Source organism: Amphiura filiformis, chromosome 17 (assembly GCF_039555335.1).
Source record: "Amphiura filiformis chromosome 17, Afil_fr2py, whole genome shotgun sequence".
Classification (NCBI taxonomy): Eukaryota; Metazoa; Echinodermata; class Ophiuroidea; order Amphilepidida; family Amphiuridae; genus Amphiura; species Amphiura filiformis.
In genome coordinates this window covers 28,140,382-28,154,672 of record NC_092644.1, presented here as the reverse complement: position 1 = coordinate 28,154,672, position 14,291 = coordinate 28,140,382, and the positions used below count along the sequence as shown (strand labels likewise).

At 38.3% G+C, this 14,291-nt stretch overlaps 1 long non-coding RNA gene across 1 annotated transcript; it reads left to right on the top strand.

Moving 5' to 3' along the window:
• The first annotated feature begins 169 nt into the window (after positions 1-169).
• Positions 170-13,635, top strand: LOC140138438 (uncharacterized). The gene is made up of 3 exons (XR_011857001.1): positions 170-232; positions 625-786; positions 13,588-13,635. It is a non-coding gene; the product is annotated as an uncharacterized lncRNA (long non-coding RNA).
• Positions 13,636-14,291: the final 656 nt, after the last annotated feature.

Sequence of the window (14,291 nt, the reverse complement as noted above, 5' to 3'; positions counted from 1 at the left end):
CTCGCGATCAAATATAGTCATGAGAGTAGTGGCATAGATTCTCAGAGTGTGTCAAAACTTTCTTTAAAGTTGACACCTCTGTAAAACCAAAATATAGCTGGTGTCGAAATACCAGATCATCTTTATCAACAGATAAATTTAATTGGTTGATACGTATACTTGTATTTTGCAGGACAGCTTGTCTATGCCGATGTATTTGCAATATCGATCAAGCTAAACCCAACTGCCCAATGTAAGTACATAAACACGAACGCAAAAAAATGAATTCCATGAACGAAGTTAAGGCCATAAAAAGACTAAAAGACACACTTTCATGCCTAATTTTAACACCAGGATTTAAAAAAATGTATATCTAAGGACTATGGTTTTAACCGACATTACTGAAGAAAACAATTTTAATTTCTCGGTCAAATATAAAGCATTAAAATGCTTTATATTGGAAAATTAATTTCTTAGCAAAAAGGTGTATCTCTGAATTGTACTGATTTCAAAATGTATCGATCGACTTTTAGCGCGATATGCATAACAATAGAAGCTGGTGACTAGGGTCCTGAGTGGGTTGACCCGGGTGTATCTTAAATTATTTATGCTTTATTTGATTCATTTATATTTATATAATAACAGCACCTCTGTCATTGACTTGTGATACATCCCCATGTGTGGTAGATGAAGCAGCTGGCTGCGTAGATGTCCACATTAACTTGGTCTTAGGAACACCGATTGGAACTAACGTTGGGCGTCGGAAGAGGGATCCTGGCAACTTTCAATTCGCTGCAAACAATGCAAGTCAGTGTTGTATAAATACCGGACACGCTTTTAATTCGTGAATTTGCTTCTTCCGTGTTTCATCCTTTTTCTTGTACTCATTTTTGTTCAATGAGAAGTTGATAGATATTATAGATTATAGGCCTAGTCCGTGCTGTAACCATGGTAACCATGGTAACTCGAGTTGTAGCCTATAGAGGTTGTACATATGACGTATCATACCGTATTAATATGGGGGACTTCTCAAATGCATTCAATAAAAGCTAGACCCTCTCTCGGGTCCGTGGAGAACGACTGGTAATGTAGATTACATAGCATTAAAAATCAACCCAATACACGGACCCTCCCAGTCTGTAGGCAATTTGACTTCCAGCTCCCACAAACTGCTGGAAGTTCACTTTTACGGATTTGGAGTCACGCAATCTTTCTATATACCACGTCCATGTTTTCACTACATTAACGTTTGTGTAAGCGACTAAACAACGATATTGTATCCGACCAATCAACGCAGCTTGGCAGCGCGGGGATATTTGAAAAGGCTTCCCTAGCTAAATAATGTGCAAACATTTGCAAACCGCACGCGATAATGTACGCAATATGGACAATAGGCCTAAGTCCGAGTCGAGTGGTTGCCTTTTATTATTGCGCGTACCATGGGTCTATCAGACGCGTGCCACTTGAGCTCAATACCTCTCAGTTGTTGACAAGTGTCCCATCCGATCTTGCGTCACATCCCGCGGCATAGCTTTGTGCTACCATATTTGAATTGAAACTGGGGCGGGGCTTTCGTAATTGACATCGGAATCACCGTGCTTCGTTGAACGAATATTTGGAAGTGAGATCTCTAACAGATTGGACCAGTCTCGGAATCAGCGCTCAATTAGACTATGCCATAGTCGATTTTTGATAAATAAAAATACGTTATTAATCATGAAGAACGCATTCAGTTGAATTCGAAATTATACTGATATTTATTACATCAAAATGCTAGTATAAAATGGTTATGAAAAAGTTTATATAATTATATTTGTGACAGTAAAAGTAAAGTGTACGTAGGCTTATATTATTGAATGCAATATATCATAATGGCATAACTATAATGGCACTTCAGTACTGAACAATTCTAATTTTAGAATCTGCCAGTTTATTACGAGTTAAAAATCGACTATGGACTTTCACTTTTAAGCAGAACTTTACCCAGGGACTTCGTTCTCTAAAACACACTGTCAATCATACTTGTTTATCAATCAAATCTAACCACAAGACTAAGCATGGTGGTACAATACGCGCTAGATGCGTACGTTCATCCACCAACTTTCGCGCCAGCACAAAAGCGCCGCATTCCAAAGATAGATGTGTACCATGTATAGTTAATGGTAATTGTACGTGTCGGGAGGATTTGAACAATAACGAGATATGGGCGACCAATCACAAGCCAGATTCATTTAAAGATGCATTACATCATGACCAATTTTAGTTAGGCCAGAAATTGGCCTAACTCTCCATAGAGTCCCATGTTAAAAATGTTAACCGCAATCCAAAGTCAGTAGTCCACTTGGGAAGCTAATATACAGAGGGAGTACGGTGACTGAAAAGATGATCAGTTGTGAAAATCTATCAATTGTGCACAAATTAATTAAATCAGAGTTTTAAGCTTAAATGCAATATCCAGAGTATGCACAATCATGACAATGGGCAAGTGGACTACGGAGTAGTCTAGCGCTCAATGGACTTTCGCGTTCACTTATAATACGAGTATATTTCTATATTGCTGCATGGTTGACTGTGGTGGGTGTAATTAGTGGCGTCGATTTGTGGATGAAGAGGAATGGGTTTTGGCATTGAAGAAAATAAGGGGGGAGTTGGCTTTTTTTTTTCATAAGGCATTACGTAATTATTTATTGTTACATTATCCAGAGATAGAACCGAACCGAGACTGGGGGCCAGTCTAAATAAAAGCATGATTGCAACTACCGCGACAGTTCGTCTCACACACATAACAAATGCACTACGAAGGATTGACCTATGTCAATTCAGATCATAGTCATAATATACCACTTACGGTTGCGTGACTTTGCGTGACTTTCAATGACAGGCATTTCCCAATAGTCATGAATTTCCTGGTTAGGCCAACAAGCAAGGAGGCGAACCGGCGAAGCCCATACATATCTGAAACCAAACCAAAATTTTGAATATAAATAAAAGGACATGTAGAATATTAACACAATGTATGTTTGAATATTGAAAACAGGTGTAGGCTTTTATACAATAAAATACAGAACAAAGAGAAAACGAACGCAGGATTTATTCTGGGCCGCATTACGATAAAACATAGTAGAAGTACATGGGGCTAGATATAACACGGGTTTATTACCATTATTATTTCCTCTTAACAAAATAAAAAGAAATTGATTAGAATTAAAATGCTAACAGGGTTTTACTGGGGATCCAACCCACAATCTATAGTCCAGAGGCTATACCACTGTGCTACGAGTCGTTCTGACAGAAAGGCGTTTGTTTATCAGACGTATTAATTACGGAATAATCGCATACACACGATACACTATGACTAGTATATTACCAATGAATACGTATATAATCTCCGATCAGTAATGAACCTTGCCTCGGACTATGCGATTTAATTAATTTAATATTGCGGGCCAATATGGTTTCAGAAAGAAATTAAGCGTACGGGACTTCCTAAAAATGAACCTTTTTCGAACGAAAGTGCTTTTGCGCAGATTTTGTTGTAAAAATGGACCTCATCCCCTCCCCCAGACTTGCCCTTTTAAAGACTTTGTGCCCATATACAAGATGAAATGGTCCTTTGCAGAATTAGGCAGACCAGTCCACAGACGAGGGAAATTTGTAACAATGGTTATTTCAAACTATCGGTTCTGGGTGTGATAATGATGCAAGCCAAGCCTCGCCACCGCTCGCCCAAACTCGATTTCTAGTGAGCGATTTCCCACTCGTCATAGACAATATAAAAGTAAATATCACTCGCTGCGAATCGCCCACAATCAGACATTTCAGCATCTAACCAAGCGTATAAAGTCAAAAATTTTAGCGCCCTTCGCGCGCATTTCAACATAAATACATCCAATTTGGTCCTATAGAACTATCAGTGCGCGATTAGGTACCGATGACTCTTAACATCACTCAAAGATATAATAAATTGTATGAAGCATAACAGTTGCATAGTGTTATTGTTTTTCATTTAAATACAAAACAAATGCACTGTACAAATGTTCAGGATACGATAACAATTGCCATCGGTACCTCTTCGGGCATCGATAGCGCTATATGACCAAAAAAGATGTGGTACCTAAAGACCGAAGCTCTCCCAGTGGGCACACGGGTCAGTTTCTGACGTTGTATCAACGTCCGATTTCGACGTTGAAATAAGGTTGAAATCACGTTGTTTTTGCAAATGGGCATCAACCTTGATATAACGTTGTATCGACGTTGTATCAACGTCGAAATTCAACCTGATTTCAACCTGATTTCAACCCGATTTCAACCTGATTATAACCCGATTTTATCCCGATTTTGTAAATTACCATTCAAATATAGGGCCTAAGTACTAAATAATAGTAATAAATTGATACTTACCCGTGTAGAGTTTCACAATCGGCCGGCTGGTGTATTATATCATGATTATAGGCCTGGTATCGCCCTGGGGAATTGCCACGGGTATATCGCCCGCATCGTAGTAGGTGCAGAATGCGCAGTTGGCACTCATACGCGGGAGCCCGCGCGGGAGGCAACCCGGTGTGGAGTTGGTAGGTCGTGCGCAGCGGTCATGCGTTGTGGTCGGTGCAGAGGGCCCCGTGCAGTAGGCACCCATACGCGGCAGGCAACCGGGTGTGGAGTGCCGTGTGCAGCGGTCACATTTTTGACCAAAAATCACATTTTTGACCAAAAATCACATTTTAGACTAAAAATCACATTTTTGATCAAAAATCACATTTTTGACAAAAATTCACAATTTTGACCAAAAATCTCATATTTGACCAAAAATCTCATTTTGACCAAAAATCTCATTTTTGACCAAAAATCTCACTTTGACCAAAAATCTCATTTTTGACCAAAAATCTCATTTTGACCAAAAATCTACTTTTTGACCAAAAATCTACTTTTTCACCAAAAATCTCATTTTTGACTAAAAATCTCATTTTTGACCAAAAATCTCATTTTGACCAATTTGTTTTTTCAAGATGGCCACCACTGAGTAAACCTGCAACCTTGTGCTAATTTCTCACCTTTTCATATCAGTTTACCGTAATAAGCCTCAATTTGATGATTGGACCTACTTTTAACCTTCAAATCCTAAATGGCCGCCAAATTTATCAGCGCACATAGGCTCTAATTAAAGCACTGATCATGCTGAATTGAGGGTGCAAATTACACGATACCCAGTTAAATTGCACTACAAGCAAGCATTAGATATTGATTAAAGTATTTGAACAAAAATACAGCAATTTAATTATTTTCAGAAATAAATCTGTAATGACTTCCACATAGATGTAGGCCACCTTTTAAATCAAACTTGCCTTTTTTTCAGACCGTTTCCGGCGCACCAAATCTGTATTCGCTTCAACAAACACATCTTAAAAACCAAACATTACATTTAATAACTTTTATTTTGTAGCCAAGATGTAAGGGTATAATCATCCCAGCAAACACAAAAACGTTTAAAAACGTTTTAGATAAGTTATATTTTGGCTTTTGGCTTAGGTAAAACGTATTTATAACATTAAAATGTCGGGTTATATAAAGATCATGAAAACGTTTTAAAACGTTTTGTATAAAAACACACTACAACAATATTTTACCAATGTTTTCAAAATACTATTGTAAACTATCAGTTGACGCAAACATTTTTGCCAAATATTTTGTCAACACTTAACTAATTATGTTAAAATATTTGCATCCAGCAAACACAGAAATGTTCTTAAATGGTTTTTTTCCAAAACGTTTTAATAACATTTAAATGTCGGGTTATATAAATGTCATGAAAACGTTTTTTATACTTTATTGCAAATATTTTAGGCAAACATTTTTTTTTTTTTTTTTTTTCAACCCCAAAATAACATTCTGTTCAGAATGTTTTGTATCAAGTTTTCAAAAATATTTTTGGAATGTTATTAAGACGTTTTTATACCCTTTATATAACCCGACATACGGTTTCTGTAATACATTTTGTGTTTGCTGGGCAGAAGATTATCAAAAATGTTTTTTAATGTTATGAAAACGTTTTATAACCTTAATATAACCTTTATATAACCCGACATTTAAACGTTTTCTGACAACCTTTTATAACCTTTTGCGAATGATCTCAAAAACATTTTGTGTTTGCTGGGATGTTTAATTTCAATTGCCTGATACGTAAGATAGAGAGGTGACGATGGAGGTAGAACTTTTTGAATGAACCTCGTATTTAATGTTAATAAGGGTTTCCCTGGCTTGCGCATTTGGAATATCCATTCAATACTAACTTGAAGAAAACGCGTAAAAATCTTCTTTTCACGTTACAACTTACTTAAAACTTCTGATACCATGCAAGGTATCTTTAACATATGGTTTCTAAGTCTTGACTTTTGATACGCTAACTAAACTGGAAATTGTTGACAGATTATACAACTAAATACTTTTATTTTTCTCATGGAAGAACTTCACACTAACTTTCTTAGACTGATGATCAGATCATACAGAGAATGTAATCAATAGTTTTGGAACTGTTCTGCGCTTGCACTCTACCCTTCAACACATGTTCAAAGGATCCTTGTCGTGCTCAGTTTTAGCTGAAGGAGATAAGCATCGAAAACGTCAACCCTATCAGTAGGCTTATTTCGCATTGATGATGTCATCACTACCAATATCAAGAAAATCTAGACCAGAATCTGTATTGCTTGCTTAGTTGTAGTTGTTCACCTTCTTTCTTTGTATGTTAAGACACATATCAAGGCAATAACAGCTGTTATCATTAAGCTGATGGGTTGGCGCCTAGATAGTTGTTAACCTCCGTTTTGAAGCTGGTCCGTTTCACAATTCCTGGAATTTGAGGCGGGAGTGCATTCCATCTGCGGGATTTAGATGGAATGAAGGACCCTTTGACCCTTCATGACTAACAAGGTTAGAACTTGAACTGATGAGTAGTACGTCTGCTCTATGATGGACCCAAAGGCAGCATTTGCAGGAAGAAGGAGGGTTGATCTAGGAGTTGCTCCATGCCATTGTTTTAAAATTACGGCTCTCTCAAGTGGCCAGTTCATCCGAAATCTTTGGCTGCATCTAACCTTTCTGATGTTAAGTCAATTTTCTTGATGCTTTATACATTGTACATTGTCATGGACTATAGTCTGTCTATTGCATGGCCAATCTTCACTGATCTTGTTTTGATTCCTTTATCATGTGGCGCAACGACACGTCAGCTGTAACGACAAAAATAACAATTTAGGGATTATCATTTAAAATAAAAACACAACTATTTCCATAATTTACACAGAAACATTATATTTGACATAGATATGCAGTATGATTAATATGCGTAATGTAAGTTGTAAGATAGCCCTACTGAAGGTAGACCAGTTACTCCTGACTGTTTATAGGGTCATTCTGCTGTACATTTCTTAGGGCCATTCTTCGGACCAAAAAGAGGGAAATTGTAGCTTATTTTTGCTCTAGGCCAATTCCATGCCAAAAGTGCCTTTTGGAAATTTTTAACAAAATTTTGGAACATTATTGCTCAAAACAGGACCATTTATTTCAAACTAGCTAATCATGCCTCCATAGATTGATGTCAGACCTACTGCAAGATAATCAAGAAATAAATCTGAGGAAGTACCTTGACAGTTTTTTTTCATTATGAAAAACGTTACGGACGTTACATTTGACATAAAATGTAACGTCCGTAACACTAAATCAACAGTGTAGGACGATACAGGAGTATTAATTTCAAACTTACTTTTCATGTTTACATAGAATGGAGTCAGGGCTTACTCAATATAGTTAACAGAAAAAAATAAAACACAGAACTGAGTGGAGATAAAAGGATCATATGTACCATCTGTCAAAAAGGCAGGCACTTTCGCGTAACGTCCGTAACGCTCGTTTCTAATTTCTGTAGCTAATTAACTAAGAAAGCCAAAACAAAATTGCTTCATTATATTGAACATTAGAGTGTGTACCAGTAGCATACTAAGAAATAAAGTGTTATCCTAACAGTAAACATGTGTGCTATTCACTTAAAAGTTGCAAGTTGCATGTATCTGTAACGTCCGTAACGGTGGAATTGGCCTCTAGTTTCTATACATGTTTAAAAAAACAAAACTGAGTTCGCTGAGCTGATTTACATTGAATGGCAAGTCAGACTAAGGGCGCATTACACCAAATCACTGCGCGAAAGGTGCAATTGTGATGAGTTCCGGTTAAAAGTATATGGCTATATTGGAGACAATGTGGTGTCCTTAGGGACCATGTTCTTCGTGAGGTCGGCATGTTCTGATTTAAATGAAAGATGCTAACCTATTAATGACTAAAATAGATATGAAATTATACAAAATCGATTTCACAAGAAAAGTAGGCCCTGACCGAATTACTGCTAACGGAACAAGTTTTAATGCTAGTTTTGCCGTTGAAATAGCGGCGTCGCCTTTCAACATTTTTTTAATAAAAAACTGAATCTGTAAAGTTCCCCAAAATTGAAGCTCAAATGAAAGGTCAGTCCTTATTAATACAGAGATTACGTGAAAAAGTTAAAAATTCTAAACGTCTTTATCTTAGGAACCGGGGTCAATCCGGCCGGTAAAACCTGTTTGACATCTCAGTAATATAGGCCATATAGAATAGGTTTTTAAGGTCTTCTTCCGGGTGCACAATACTAATAAATTTCCCTACACTTTGTATTCAAAATGGCCTCTGTTCAAATGGCTCTATATACCTTTGCACAGATTTTTTGTGGGACCTGAAAGCACATCAGACATCTCGAAAATTTTGAATACGGGGGATGTCCTTCTGATATTTATAAATTCGATTTTTTGAAATTCGCGATACAATAAAAAAGTTTAGGGCAAATTATTAAAAATTGCAACTTTGACATTTAACAGTCCTCAAAGTAAACTTAATAAATCAAATGACATGTACTTAAAAGGGCATTTCGTGATCCAAAGCCTGAGATTTTTAAACCACTGGAAACCTCTGGCTACATACTGTTTATGTACCAAAATTTTCTTGCAGATTAATTTGTTTAGCAAAAATATCGTCAAATTTAAATTTGGTTCTGGTATGTCCAGAACGAAATTACAACAATGGCCTACTCTGAATGGCCTATATAGACTAGTATATTATAGGGCCTACACATAATCATGCATAACTCGCTAACGCAAAATCGGAATCAACTGAAATTTTGGGAATACGCTTTTTTCGTGGATTATTAACTATTGATAAATATCATAAAAAGAGGATGATAGGATCACGAAATCCTAATTTAAGTGTATGTAGGCCTACCTGGGATGGATGAAAAGCCGACCATCAATTGAAAGTTTTGACCTTTCATATTGAAGATGTAGATTTTCCCCACATATCATTAGATTTATATAATTTACTTCGAGGACTGTTTCAAAAATATCAATTTTTAATGATAATCATTTGCCATAAATATTATACATTAAAAAAAAAAATAGTATATCGAATTCACAAAATAAAAATTATTTGATATTATTAGAAGGACATTCCTCGTATTCAAAATGCAATTAGATATGTCTGATGTGCTCTCAGGTCCCACACAAAATAGGGGGCCTACGTGAAAACGTCGCTATCCGAGCCCAATGCCCTATTTATTTGAAAAGAACTTTATTCAACAAATTCCACTAGCCTAGCCCTAACATTACTAACTAAATATTACTGGTACTACTAATACGCCTAGCCATATTTATAGGTCCCTGGGCCCTGTATCTTTTTCTTCATAAATCATTGTCATTGACATTGAAATTTATGTTTTAAAATCATCAAAAACTTGACGGAGTTACAACCTAGTGTCCCCTCCCGGTAACGTAATGTCTATTTAATACACGACCTAGCACATCATGCACATGCACATGACATGAACATGACTAGGACGTAGTCTAGGGCCTAGGGTTCACCTATCTATGCTCCCAGCAGTACCAGTCCAAGCAAGACCTTTTACTGTACGATATGACTAGGGCTAGGGGCCTAGCATGCCTAGTTTGTTAATTACATTTGCATTGCCCCAGCAAATATTCCAAACTGACCGAGTCTTCTACAAAGTACAAGTCAAGGCACTGTCATGACTGTACTGTGTCTGTCTGGTGCATTCATCGTATATACAGCATGCAGCAGGCATGTTGCTCGAAAAACACTAGCAACGAATTTGCTCACGGATACCCTCGCATTGCGTTAGAGAATATGCTCGAACAACATGAACAACAGGCATGTATCTTAACTGCTTAGTAAGCTTAACTATTTTAACATATCCTGATGATACAAAATGGAAAAACAAGTTGAAATATACATGCTGCAATATGTCCAAAATTCCAGTAGACTTTTAAAGAAAATTTAAATGTTTACTAACCTGTTTTATTTGCAAATTTAGGCCTCAAGTTCATGTACGTCACTCGTACGTGTGTAACTCCATTTACATGATTTACTTTCTGTACATTGGGCAATATCCCGTAGTGTTGGGCGAAAGCGATACGTACTTGCAAACACCTGCGCACGCACGTGCGTACCCGAAATAACTTTTGAACGCAGGTGCGTATCCATAAACACTTGCAGATGTGCGTGCGTACCCATAAACACTTGCGCACACGCTTGCGTACTTGCAAACACTTACGAACGTGCATGCGTACGCATAAACACTTGCGAACGAGTGTGTACATGCAAACACTTGCGCACACGTGTGCGTACTTTCAAATACTTGCGAACGTGTTTACGTACTCGCAAACATTTGCGAATGGGCATGCGCACATGCAAATAACCTGCGCACGCACGCGAGTACTCATAAACACTTGCGAACGCACATGCAAACACGAAAACACTTGCGAACACTTGCGAACTCGCATGCCAAATGCGTGCCCATTAAACACTTGCGAACGTACGTTTGTACTTGCAAATACTTGTGAACGCGCGTGCGTACCCGCAATAACTCGCGAACGCATGTGCGTACCCATAAGACTTGAGCATGTGCATGCGTACCCATAAACCGCAATATCATATAATCACTTGAGATTGCGCATGCGTACTTGCAAACACTTGTGCACGCGCGTGCGTACTTGCAAACACTTGCGAACGTGTGTGCATACCGGCAATGTTCGCAAGCGTACGCATGAAAACTTGCAAACGTGAGTGGGTACTCGCAAACATTTGCGAACCCGCGTGCGTACTCACCAATACTTGCGAACGCGTGTGTGTAGGGCCTACCGGCAATGTGCGCGAGCGTACGCACTCACCTACAATAGCTTGCCAAACGTGCGTGTATAGGCCTACCTATAAACACTTGCCGTCCCATGAAAAAAATTGAGAGAGTGCGTTCCCCCTCCCCTGCTTTCGCCGACTATGATCGACAACATAGAGGCCTATGATGCGGCCGGCTACATCCAGCCAGGGGCTAGGGGCCTGACTACATGACCGCTGCGTACGGCCCGCTCACTCCACACCCGGTTGCCTCCCGCGTATGGGTGCCGACCTCTGCACCTCTGACGCCGGCGGCGATACCCGGGGCATTACCCCGGGGCGATATCACGGGTTAGTAAAATGGTTAAAAGATTATGCGAAATAACAATAGGCCTATTAGGGACCGTTCAAAAACGCTTGTTAGAGGGGTCTGATGCAAACAAAATTATCAGTTCTCAAATAGTTCAGGGTCCCCTTTTTGACATAAAAATTATGGGTCAATCCCATCGAAAATCATGTAAACTCAATTTTCACAGGAACATGTTTAGTTTATTTTTTTTCTTTGTTACCCCCCTAGAAGGGTCAAAACTTTTAAGCACCCCCTTTTTTTTGCATCCCCAACAAGTGTTTGTCGCACCAGCTTCCACCAAGTTGTAGGAATTCCCATATCAACATCAGCCCGCCAATTGAGCGGCGACGGGGCCGTATAGCATACCCCGTACCACCCGGTGTTTTCGCGTAAGTCATTACATGCTTGTTGGAGGTAGTGAATGCCGCGGCGGGCCACTTTTGAAGAAGAGAAACGGAAGTACGGTATAAATCGGGAGATCATGCGGCATGGATATAATTTACTTTAATCATGTTAATATACTAAGCATAGGCCTATTTCGTCCTAATAATATTTTATGTATTAAAAAGGCCATTAAGTTGTGCGTTGAAACATTGGTTGAAATCAGGTTGAAATTTCAACGTTGTATCAACGTTGAAGTTCAACCTGATTTCAACCTTCTTAATTTTTGCATTGAAAGTTGGTTGAAATCAGGTTGAAATTTCAACGTTGTATCGACGTTGAAATTTCAACCTGATTTCAACCAATCTCTAGGTTGAAATCAGGTTGAAATCTGGTTAGGTTAGATTTCGACGTTGTATCAACGTTGATACAACGTCGAAATCCTAACCTGTGCCCACTGGGCTGCTTGATTATGCCCAAGTGTTTTTTGTGAAAAATTCGACCACTCGCTTTGAATCATGCTTGCGAGTGATTAACCACTCGCCTACAAAATCTAGACTTCAAGGCCTGGTGTTGCAATTTAAAATACAGGTACAGAAAAAAACAGATAGAACTAGAGTCAACAGACGCTGAATACAAGCCGCGATTTGACCCCTATAACTTGACCCCTGGGTCACGGATGGGGTCAACTGCTCTTGCATTGTGCTTAGGATGTCATAAGAAATATTCCTGGTGAATTTCAGCTTAATCGGAACTTATACATGGATTTTGATTTTTTGACAATTTTTGATTGACCTTTTGACCCCCTTAATGACCTTTGACCTAAATGGAAAAAAAACCTTATGTACACCGACAAAATGCATTGTTCCAGTTTTAATTAAAAAATTCTACTATGTTCAGTTGTCGAGATAAAAATTCTTGAAGTTATTTAGCTAAAAACAGGAAGTGACCCCTTAATGACCTTTGACCCCCAAATAAAAATAATATGCATACATCAGGTAACACTGATTCATGTATGATGGTTATATTACTCTGGTCTGTTTACATTTTGAGATAAAAATTTTTTGAACTTTTTGGTTTTTGACCGGAAGTAACCCCTTAATGACCTTTGACCCCAAAACTGTAGGCATCCTAAAGACCCTGGCTAGTAGCGATGCATGTGTGCTAATGGCGACTCTCTGCTATATAATTTGTAAAGACAGTGATTTTTTGAATATTTTTAGCTTTCAGACCGGAGATGACCCCCTTAAAGACCTTTGACCTCAACTCTTTTTAGCAAGGTATAAGCACTGCTACATGTTGATTCATATGCATGAGTCACATGATCATTGCATGTAATTTGTGGAAGGAGTAGCATTTTTTGTGAAATCACATTTTTGACCATTATAGCTAGGTCAAAGGTCACAGCGAGGTCAAAGTCAAATGGAAGGTTTGGCTTAGCCCAATGGTCATTTGGGTCAACTTTGGTTGAAATCTGTCAATCCCTTGCGGAGCTACATGCAGTTGATTGCGGTTGCCAGAAGAAAGAAGAAGAAAGAAGAAGAAGAAAGAATTGAGAAGAGACAGCACAAGCCGACGTTTGACGTCGGCTTGTAAAAATATGTCCTTCTGTTGTTAAGATCCATGATATTGAGTTTACTATGTCTATAACTGTTTACTTTTCCCCTATACGTTAGCTGGATACCGACGATATAGGCGAGCATCTGAAGTTCTAGTAGGTGCAGGTACGGTATACTATTCACTTGTAGATCTTGAATGCACAACCTTGGGAAAAGAACAGCATAACATTTTGCATTGTGTGTGGTTAGTTCTTATATCATGTTTTAAGAGTAAACAGACTCAAAAAATAAAATATTTGAGATAAGGGAGACGAACACGAACAATTTTCTAAAAACATCAATAAAAATGTTTGTTTGTTTTTTGAACCTATTATGTAGTATAGATGATTAATATATAGTTGAAATGTACTTTCACTATTAGTGTTCCAGACTAAACAGGGGGATTCCGACACCGCTACTGCAATTAGTGATTTTGGACCACTAACGTTTGAGACACCAGAGGACATGACTGTTTGTATTCAGATAGTTGATGATGATTTAGTGGAAGGGGATGAGTTTTTCACTGTAGAGCTTATTCCTTTACTCTCATTTGGAGCATCAATGGAGCCTGTCACATTGCCCGTGATTATAAAGGACAACGAAGGTACGAGAACTGTTCCAACACAATCATTTTTTTAAATTAAAGCATAACAGTAATTCAAATCTCAAGGTTTTCCCCTATTTTACACCCAGATGTCCCAGAACAACAGAACGAGCTACAAATGTAAGTTTCGCAAGTCCATCAATTTGCCCTTTCGCAAATGCCAATTTACCATTCCGAA